This window comes from Danio rerio, chromosome 18 (assembly GCF_052040795.2).
Source record: "Danio rerio strain M-AB ecotype USA chromosome 18, GRCz13ab, whole genome shotgun sequence".
NCBI classification, from domain to species: domain Eukaryota; kingdom Metazoa; phylum Chordata; class Actinopteri; order Cypriniformes; family Danionidae; genus Danio; species Danio rerio.
In genome coordinates, this window is record NC_141038.1 from 42,957,090 (window position 1) to 42,966,980 (window position 9,891).

At 35.7% G+C, this 9,891-nt stretch overlaps 1 long non-coding RNA gene across 1 annotated transcript; it reads right to left on the reverse strand.

Annotated features, from left to right (window-relative positions):
- Positions 1 to 3,531: 3,531 nt before the first annotated feature.
- LOC137488229 (uncharacterized) lies at positions 3,532 to 5,452 on the reverse strand. Its single transcript, XR_015515204.1, has 4 exons — positions 5,371 to 5,452; positions 4,641 to 4,698; positions 4,463 to 4,525; positions 3,532 to 4,349 (listed from the first exon to the last, which is right to left on the reverse strand). It is a non-coding gene; the product is annotated as an uncharacterized LOC137488229 (long non-coding RNA).
- Between the last annotated feature and the right edge of the window lie 4,439 nt (positions 5,453 to 9,891).

Here is a 9,891-nt window from a genome sequence, read left to right on the forward strand (position 1 = left end):
TTTAATATATAAGTCTATTTTAGTATTTTGGTTATTGTTATTAAACAGTGCAGCAATATGAATCATATCAAAAAGCATGAAAGGAAGAGGGAACACGACACAAATTGTGAGTCTGCATATAATCTCTGAGAGCGCTCAAGAAAATTTGTGTGTGAGCAGTGCATATTTGAGAGCGAGAGAAAATTTGAGAACTCGCAATCAGTTTTGTCCACAAACAGAGGAAATCCGTGCACGAGCATCACACAAGGTAGAGAGCAAAGCTCTTCAACGTTATGTGAAGAAAACAACTTTATTGTTTGTATGAAGTAGCCTACTTCATTAACAATATGTGCTACCATTTTACATTGCTGCTAGACGGATTTGCAACTCCATCTCTTTAGCACACACCAGATTCAATTGACAAAATTCCAATTTCACTCAATTTAACTTTGCAGCATATACAGGAGTTGGTCTACTGCTACCACATTGAGGTTATGTAATTTTGGTTAATCACAAGTTGATCACCGAAGACATAACATAGCACAACTAAACTTAATGAATTAGACAGCAGTAGACCTGCAATTTCTGTGTGATGTGAGGCAAAATGGAGTCTTTTTTTGGTGGAACTCGTTCTTGTGCATTATGCTGTGGAGACGAGGCGCAGCACTGTTCAGTACTTTTTCAGAAAATCGCATTTGTATTTTTATATATCTAAGCAATGTTCTTTAATAAAAAAAGGTTTGTTTAATTAATACAGATCTTACAACCATACCTAATCTGTATATATTTTATTTTTCTGTTAAAAAGACTCGAAAAGACTCGAAAATCAAACTGCAGGACTTTGGACTTGACTTGAGACTTGTTGCCTTTGACTCGGGACTTGACTCGGGACTTGCCTGTCTTGACTCGGGACTTGACTCGGGACTTGAGGGCAATGAATTGAGACTTACTTGTGACTTGCCAAACAATGACTTGGTCCCACCTCTGGTGCACTGCAACTAACACGCCAAAACAATGGTGGTTTGCAAAGTGGAATTACAGGAATTTTTCAAAAGTAATGAGAAAACGGGAGGGTGGCGGTAGATGTGTGTGAAATATGGGAGACTCACAGGAAAAACAGGTGTGATAATAGGTATGATATAGTTTGTTAGGATTGTTGGGTTTGTTTGGCTGAGATACAACTATTTAAAAAATTTTAAACTAAAACTAAAAAATTTGTTCATCAAAATTTACAATGTTAATTTTGCTAGCAAACATTGTTACTCGTTTGATGAACTATTAATCTGTACAAACATTTGAACATTTGCCATTGCATCTTTATCTGTTTTTGTCAGTTTGACAGATTCACGCACAATGTTCTTAACCAAGCCTCTCTTACCAATAGTTTGCTATGAGGGAATGATGTGTATAAAGAAAGCCCTGCCCCTTTTCAATATTTCAGTTGGAAGTACATCAACATACTGATTGAACTCTCAGCAACTTCCGGTTCATGTAAACTTTTAAAGTTGTTCAAATTAAGTTCGTAGCAATGCACATTACTAAACAATTTTTGTTTTACATATTTATAGTAGTAAATTTATAAAATATGTTTATGGAACATTTGTACTCAGGTACGTTATTGACATGTACCCCTGAATACATTTCTGGAGATTATTAAATATGTTTTTTTTTTTTTTTTTCCAGTTTTTGCAAATCCACCTAAGGCTGCTGTGTTTGTTTTTTAAGATCTCAAATTTCTCTCGCAAGTGCCATTCACACCTGCTGTTCTCACGTAAATCCACTAGAGGCCGCTGTCAGTTGACTAACTGACCAACCAATACCATTACCCACCCCCTTGCCTAAACTCAACCAACAGTGTTTTCAAAAGCAATCCAGAAAATCAAAAGCCCTCACTACTGCCTGGTTTTTACCACATTTTCAGATTTTACCGCATTCTCATCCTGTTATTTACTTGTTTATTTAGTTTTTTGCCTTTTGTTTTTGTTTTACCTGCTTTCTGGAACCATTCTTCACCAGACTTCGTGGTCAGCTCCTCTGCATCTAAATTCTGCCGAAGTATGTGGCAATCTACTGGGCAAACAGGTAACATTGGAAACGCCACATGGAGGTAAACAGTTAGGTTGTAGTGCAAAAAGAAACAGAAGCTCTGGGGGGTGTCATACCACTCCGTAGCATTCGTTTTAAAGACGAAATGCAGCTATTTATAGCTCTGACTACATAATTCGCACTCTCCAGAAATGTATACAGGGGTACATTTTCACAAAGAGTCTATGTTGTAAATTTGTTAAATCAAATTATTCGATTAGTTTGGAGACAACATGAAAGAATTAAGTTAACTTATTGTTTGTTTTTTACAAATTTAAGTGGATCGAACATAAAACACTTAAGTTATACCCCCCAAAAATCAAGATATATGTTGTTGCAGCTCATTTCGAAGAAACACAAAAACCTTTTATGTGTTTGTGTGTGTGTAAGAACCAGCTCTGTGGTCAATATGACATTTTAATGATGTCTGTACACGACCTGCGTTTCATCACACAGACTCTCACAAACCACAGAAGAGTAACACCGTGTCAACTTGTACTGCATTAATACAGACGTGCTGCATAATCTCTCCAGACATTAAACATATTTATGATGTGTGCCATTAGATTTATCATTCACGATGGATTGCAGAGGCCACTTCTGAATTCAGATGAATGGAAAGTCGTGGGTTTCTCCGAGAGCTCTTTTGCTCGAGTGCTTTTGCAGACAGGAGGAAATGTCAGTATGGTTTTGTCAAAGATAATGTGTCCTCACTGACCTCTCATTAAAGCAGGTACAGAGGAAACGACCCCCGGCTTTTGGGTATTAATATGGAAATGAGCTGAGAGGCTGATATCTGATGTCCTTCTCGGTGTACGGCAGCGTTTATGGACATCTATCTAATCACATCTTCAACAAAGCAAATCAATGCGGCGGTCCGACAAAGACAAACTGCTTTATGCAACACAAACCGCTTTCTTCAATGTGTGTGAAAGTATAGGTGTTAAAAGCTGAACTTGTGTTGTAAGAAAAAAAAAAAACTCTGGGAAACACGCATACACTCTCACATTTACACACACACAAACACACTCATACACTACGGCCAATATAGTTTACCCAATTTACCTTAGACTATTGTGAGGGATGTAAACAATAACAATGGTCCTATTGTATTTCCTGTTTTACACTTTTCATTTTCATAGCTTCCGAGACTCTAAAAAGGTCCACATATTGATAAATAATGTTATGATAGCTGTTATTTTTTTTAAACAAATGCTTACAGCACTCAAAAAAATGATATGTTGGCGTTAATTAACTTTTTTTTGTCCACTGGTTCCACGTAACCGAGTTAAGTTACCTTTAAGAAAGAATATTAATTTTAGTGAACTTAAGTTAGTTACATAAAGGTAATGTAATGTTGTTTAGTTCAATCAACGTAACATTTGTAATTTAGCTTTAATCAATGTAGTTATTTAAGTTCAATTATTCTAAAATTGATATTGTTATGTTTAACGAAATAAAAAAGCATTTTCCGTTTCATTGAGTTTATTCAATAGCATTTTTACAGATTTACACATTTTCCAGCAATAAAATGATTGTCAAAATCCAAATACTGTCTTTATCTGTATCTTCACTTTTTACAATAAGTTAAAATATTAATACTATTAAAATAATAGTAATACAAGTATGAAATAAATTGAAAACAATAAATGATTTTAAAAATATGCTTACAAAAACATCATAAAATACACTTTTCAAAATAATACTTTTCATATATTACAAAAAACATTCAAAAATAATATTCTGCCTTTAAATGATTTATCAAAAATATACTTAGAAAAATTAAGTCTTCTTTTGTAAACTATACTGTACCTTCTTTACACTGAAAAAGCAGATAACACTTCAGTTGTTCAAAGAAAGATTAACATTTTAAAGCAAAGTAACACGATCAGCATTACACCATAAATTAGACCAACCATCACAGAACATGCAATAGCTACACACATTCATCTCTCTGACACTTGCACCATTTATGCACATTTGCACCAGACACTTTCTTACAACCACTCCCTATATCTAAAAAACAAAAAACAAAACATTGTGCATGAAGTTTGCTTCACACAGGTGTGTGGGCTTGACAAACCACATGTAGAAGCATTCTTAATTCTTAAAATTTTTTGTATAATTAGCACATCTTGGGTGTATCGCCTCTTCTTGTTGATTTGCTGAATGTGTCCTCAATTGTAAGTCACTTTAGACAAAAGAGTCTGCTAAATGTTAATGTAACTGTAGATTCATAAGGTGGTGTTGCACATCAAGGTTTGCGCTTCATCATGCCCAGCATCCTAAAAAAGTCAGGTAAAAAAATTAAAATTTACCAACAGATCAAAGGAGAAAGGAGGAATTGGTTTAAGAGGAAAATACAAAATGTTTTAAAAAATAAAATAAAATAGCTTACCATGTACTCCCTCACTTAGGGGCTTTGAGGATGCATTCACACCTTTTTTCCACTGGTGATGTTCTAAATAACATGAAATGACAATTAGTAATTTACTAAATAATTAGTAGTTAAAATTACTTGTAATTTTTACTGTACATCATTTTAATGTGTGTATAGGCATCTAAAGGCATAGTACCTGGATGATCCACAGTCTCCTCAGCCAGATATGGGACTTTAGAGGTTGAGCTGTAAACCTGTGAGGGAGAAAATAGATGTGAGTGAGCAAAAATTTAAAATAATAAAATATAATAATATAAATAGCAAACTACTAAACTTAAAAATTTAAACGTGTTAGATGACCAAACAAATAAGCTTACATTAAATATGTCATCATGCTAGATGCCATCCTATTTAAGTGTCACATATGCTTGTCAAGATTTTTTTTTTAAGTTAACAGGCTTGAATACAATTAAATAATAAATAACAATGTGCCAACACCACATTTTAATTAATATTATGTAAGTTATCAAAACTGGCATTCAAACTCGACAAACCGCTTGACACTCATTTAAAATAAAGATTATCAAATCAAATAAAAATCAAATCACTTTTATTGTCACATTATCAGCAGCACGTGTGCTATGATGAGTGAAAAGCTTAGACTATTCTAACATGACTATTCCTTACTACCAACGTTTGCAACTTTATTTTGGGGGAGTTAATATATACCAAGTATAAAATTTCACAGGAATGCAAAACAAACTAAACATTTATCTGTCTATAATGTGGAAAAGACACAGGGAACATGGCAATTTCATAGCAATACTATACACAAACACAACAGAGTATTACAAGAGAGTACATTTATGATTCAAATGTTGTCACAGCCTCAGTATAAATACATAAAAAGTAAAAAAAAATCTCACCTGTGTGTCCACATTGGGGAAAGCTTTGTGCACGTTCGCAATTTGTACTGTAATCTTCATCTTTTGATTCCCATAATATGGCGCCGAGCAGAGAGTGATCGTTGTGGTTTGAATCTTCTTACTTCCTGTGTTGTTTTGAAACTGCGCATGTGCAGATATTACTCCAATGCTCTGGTGGATTTACTCTAAAACAACAGGCACGAATGTCATTCACATAAGAAGTTTGAGATCTGAAAAAGCAAACACAGTGGCCTCTGGTGGATTTGCGAAAACAAGAACTGCAAAAAAATGTACCTCCACGCATGTGTTTTGTGATCTCCAAAAATGTATATAGGGGTACATATCAATAATAAACCCGGGTTAGAAATATTTGTATATGTATTCCATGATAAGCATCATGACACCTTATTTACTTTGTCAGTTCTACTCTAAATTGCCATTTGTTTGAAGAACAAAACTGTTTGCCACACATGCACATTGTTTTATATCCCTGGTCTATTATTTGCTTGAGAATTCCACTCTCTAACACTGTAAATAAATCTGAATAAAGATTGCATGATTCACCACCCCTCCAAATATAGTGTATATAATATGGTAATATTCATTTATTCATTTTCTTTCGGCTTAGTCCCTTTATTAATCTGGGGTCGCCACAGCGGAATGAATCGTGAACTTATCCAGTATATGTTTTACGAAGGGGATGCCCTTCCAGCTGCAACACATCTCTGGGAAACATCCATACACACTCATACACTACGGACAATTTAGCCTACCCAATTCACCTGTACCACATGTCTTTGGACCTTGGGTAAAACTGAGCACCTGGAGGAAACCCACGCGAACGCAGGAAGTACATGTAAACTCCACACAGAAATGCCAACTGACCCAGCCGAGGCTTGAACTAGCAACCTTCTTGCTCTGAGGCGACAGCACTACCTACTGCGCCACTGCGTTGCCAATATGGCAATATGGTGTATATAAAAAAAAACACATATACTTCCAAATAACTCCAATATCCCAAATATTAAAAATAATAATAAAAATGCCAAAGCTTTTTTTTTTACATTGAATGTAAACTTTTAGAACAGTGATAAATATATTTTCAACGAATCAAATTTGACGTAGCTGATGGATAACTTTTTATAAATAACTGAATCTGAACATTTCAATTCAACATGTCGCTTTGTTATTATCATGCTATTACAGGGTTATTACCATGTAATTATGCAATTATATATTTTGAGGAAGTTTACACCAAAATACACTTCAAAATTACACCAAACAACATAATACTCTAAAAATAATACAAATTTTAATACAGCTATTATATGTATAAAACTTGCATTTTAATCAATCTTTTAAAAGAGGGGAGTGACGGTGGTGCAGTGAGTAGCATCCAGTAGAATCCAGTAGGATTCCATATGAGAACCTGTGCGGTGATGCTTGATGGTGGTTCGCGTAGGGTGTGCCAGATCTCTGCTTCTATTGGGGGTTGACAGGTCCTTCCCCATAGGTCAGTGTTACTAATCTAGTCGGGCCAGCGAATGTGTAGAATCTTTTTGAGACAAGTGTTGATGAATGTCTGGATTACTCGGGTGGTAGTTTTGGTTATCCTCCAGGTTTCGACCTTGTACAACAATACTGACTTGAACAGATGGGTCTTGGATGTAAAGTAAGTTCTCTTAAAGCTCAGATGTTCTTGATTTGGGTGAATACGGTTCTTGCTTTGCAGATTCTTGACTTAACGTCTGTATATGTTCCACCCTGCTGGTCTGCCCAGGTAGGTAAAAGAGTGTACCTCCTCCAGTAACTTCCATTCAGGGTTACTGGATTGTTGCAGCTGGAGTTGATCTTAAGAATCTTGGTCTTCTCTGTGCAGATGTTGAGTCCAATCTGTGATGATGTGGCTGCCAACAAAATGGTCTTCTCTTGCCTTTGCTGGTGGCTGTGGGAGGGAATACACACATACATAAAATGCAGCTTTGAAATGTTTTTGAAATGTGGATATCATACTTAAAAAAAAAAAAGCTTTTCAGAATTACATTTTTCAATGTATGTACTGTAAATATGCATGTTAAAAAGTCTTTAGTGCACACATGCAACAGTCTTAGTGGTTGGTACACATTTATAATTAAAAGAATTCAAAGGAGACATACAGTTTGAACTTATTTGTGGAGTGTGTATCATTCAAAAATATATAATCACATTTTTAAGTACGCATATTGGTTTTTATAGGCTTTTATGTCCAGTTTTAACAATCATATCAGAAAAAAAACAATGGTCTTGTGTTATGTTTAGTTTGAGTCAAACCCATTTTTCCATTCACCCAAAAACAAACACAAAATATGATGCAAGGAATCGTGCGCATCTGGCAATTCTTTCAGCATCGCCCCTCACTCTATCTCACTGTCTACCTGCTCTTTTCTCGGTTGCTTTTGAATAATTCCCTCTCATTAAGAGCCGGTTTTGGGCCATGGGATCTCAAGCTTTGACTCAAATCAAATATTTAACACAGGCTAAACAGCTCAAGAATCAATGATGCGGTTTGGAGCTCACACCTGTCGGCCCCATGGAGTTACACAGCACAGTAATGTGTAATGGAATCGATATGATGAGGAAAAGTTGATAGTGATATTTCTGTCAGTCTGACAAATATCCCATCTTGCCAGGCAGGGTGTAAGGCGACTGTCCGTCAGTAACCAGCCGATCTGGTATATCTACGTTTTTTTCCACCGCTCTATAATTCAACAGTGACACTGAACTGGACCTGTCAGATGGCTCATATCAAACAATCACATAGACAGACTGAACCTCGCAGAGAGATAAACACCAGAGAATCAATACTGAGACAGATCAGCCGAACACAGAGACAATCAAAATCACATAGAACAGGTTAAATAAAAGGGTAACACTCTGCTTCATAGGACTGTCATGAAACCTTTATAATCATCACATGACATGACATGAATGTGAATGAGATTTCATGCATGCTTATAACTGTTGTTAATTGTCATTTGCAGTTATAAAATTTTAAATAAAAAGATGACATTGTTGTGACAACTTGACTTGAACAACTACATCACAAGCTGTTTTTATTTTTGTCATGACAGCTGGACATAACCAAGAAAACAAAACATGTAATAAATCTGGCATAAACATGATTGTCATAAAGCCATAATAAATATGTCAGGGATTTTATGACAGCATTATTAATATATTTATTATATTTTTTGACCTCAACTACAGTGGTACAAGCTAAATTTGTCATTAATGTGCCATTAAATTTGAATGATGCTCTTTATAATTATTTATACAGCATAATTACACTTTTAATGAGGCATTTTAATGAAAAATTACATTTGTTCCAATGGCACAATTAAAATGGCCTCATGACCATCATGTTTTTGACACATTTATGGGCTATACTCGTGATGTCTGGTCACATTGCCAGGTCAGCTCCTGCTCCATCCTGACCGTTTGCTCCACGGGTCTACCCTGTCCTCAGTATCTGCAGGCTCTAGCCCAGCTCCCTGCTCCAGCTCCAAGCTCTATTGTTTCCTTTCGGGCTCCCTACTCTACTGTATACTCTCAAGCTTCCTGCTCCACCGTATCCTCTCAGGCTCCCTGCTCCACTGTATCCTCTCAGGCTCCCTGCTCCACTGTATCCTCTCGGGCTCCTTGCTCCACTGTTTCCACTTGGGCTTCCTGCTTCAATGTTTCTTCCTTGTTTCCCTTCTCCAATTTCCATCTAGACTTCTTACTTTACCTTCTGCATTGATGCTTGACTAAATTTTCCCTGATTCCCTGCTTTACCTTGACCCACTGCTCTTTCTTTACCCACCGCTAAACTCTGACCCCTTGCTCTGGCCTAACAATCTGTTCAACCCAGGCCACTAGTCCCACTGGTTTCAAGGAACCTGAACTAGCCACATGTTCCTCCTCTTTGTAGCTCTGTTTAACTGCCTTTTCTGTTTTGCTGGGTTTCGTAGATAAGTTGCCTTCCCTCTTCTTGACAGGTTTTAATTGTGAGCTATGTTTATAAATATAAAGATATTAGACTATAGTTTTAAATACTTGAGAGTTAACATGACTGAAAAGTCAAGAGGACATTTGTCAAGAAGTGTTCAAAATTGAAAAAAGCATCTGTATATATATATATATATATATATATATATATATATATATATATATATATATATATATATATATATATATATATATATATATAAACTGCTCAGTTTGTTGTAAGCAGCCCAAAAGGTATTGTAATGAAAACCCTGGATTACATTCTATTCATCTCACTTTTCATTGTGAAATGGTGTATCAAGAGGAATAAAAAAAGTCTCTTTACTTGATAGCCAAATCTCTTCCACACAATAAGAGAAAGTGAGGAAATCATGAAAAAATAGGCAGAATGAATAAAAAAGCATTTTTTTTTGTTTCTTGAGAGGATTGATCCCGGAGAGGCATCGTTTGGATCAGAGACTCTTCAGATAATTATAGAGCTTCTGATAGCGTGTG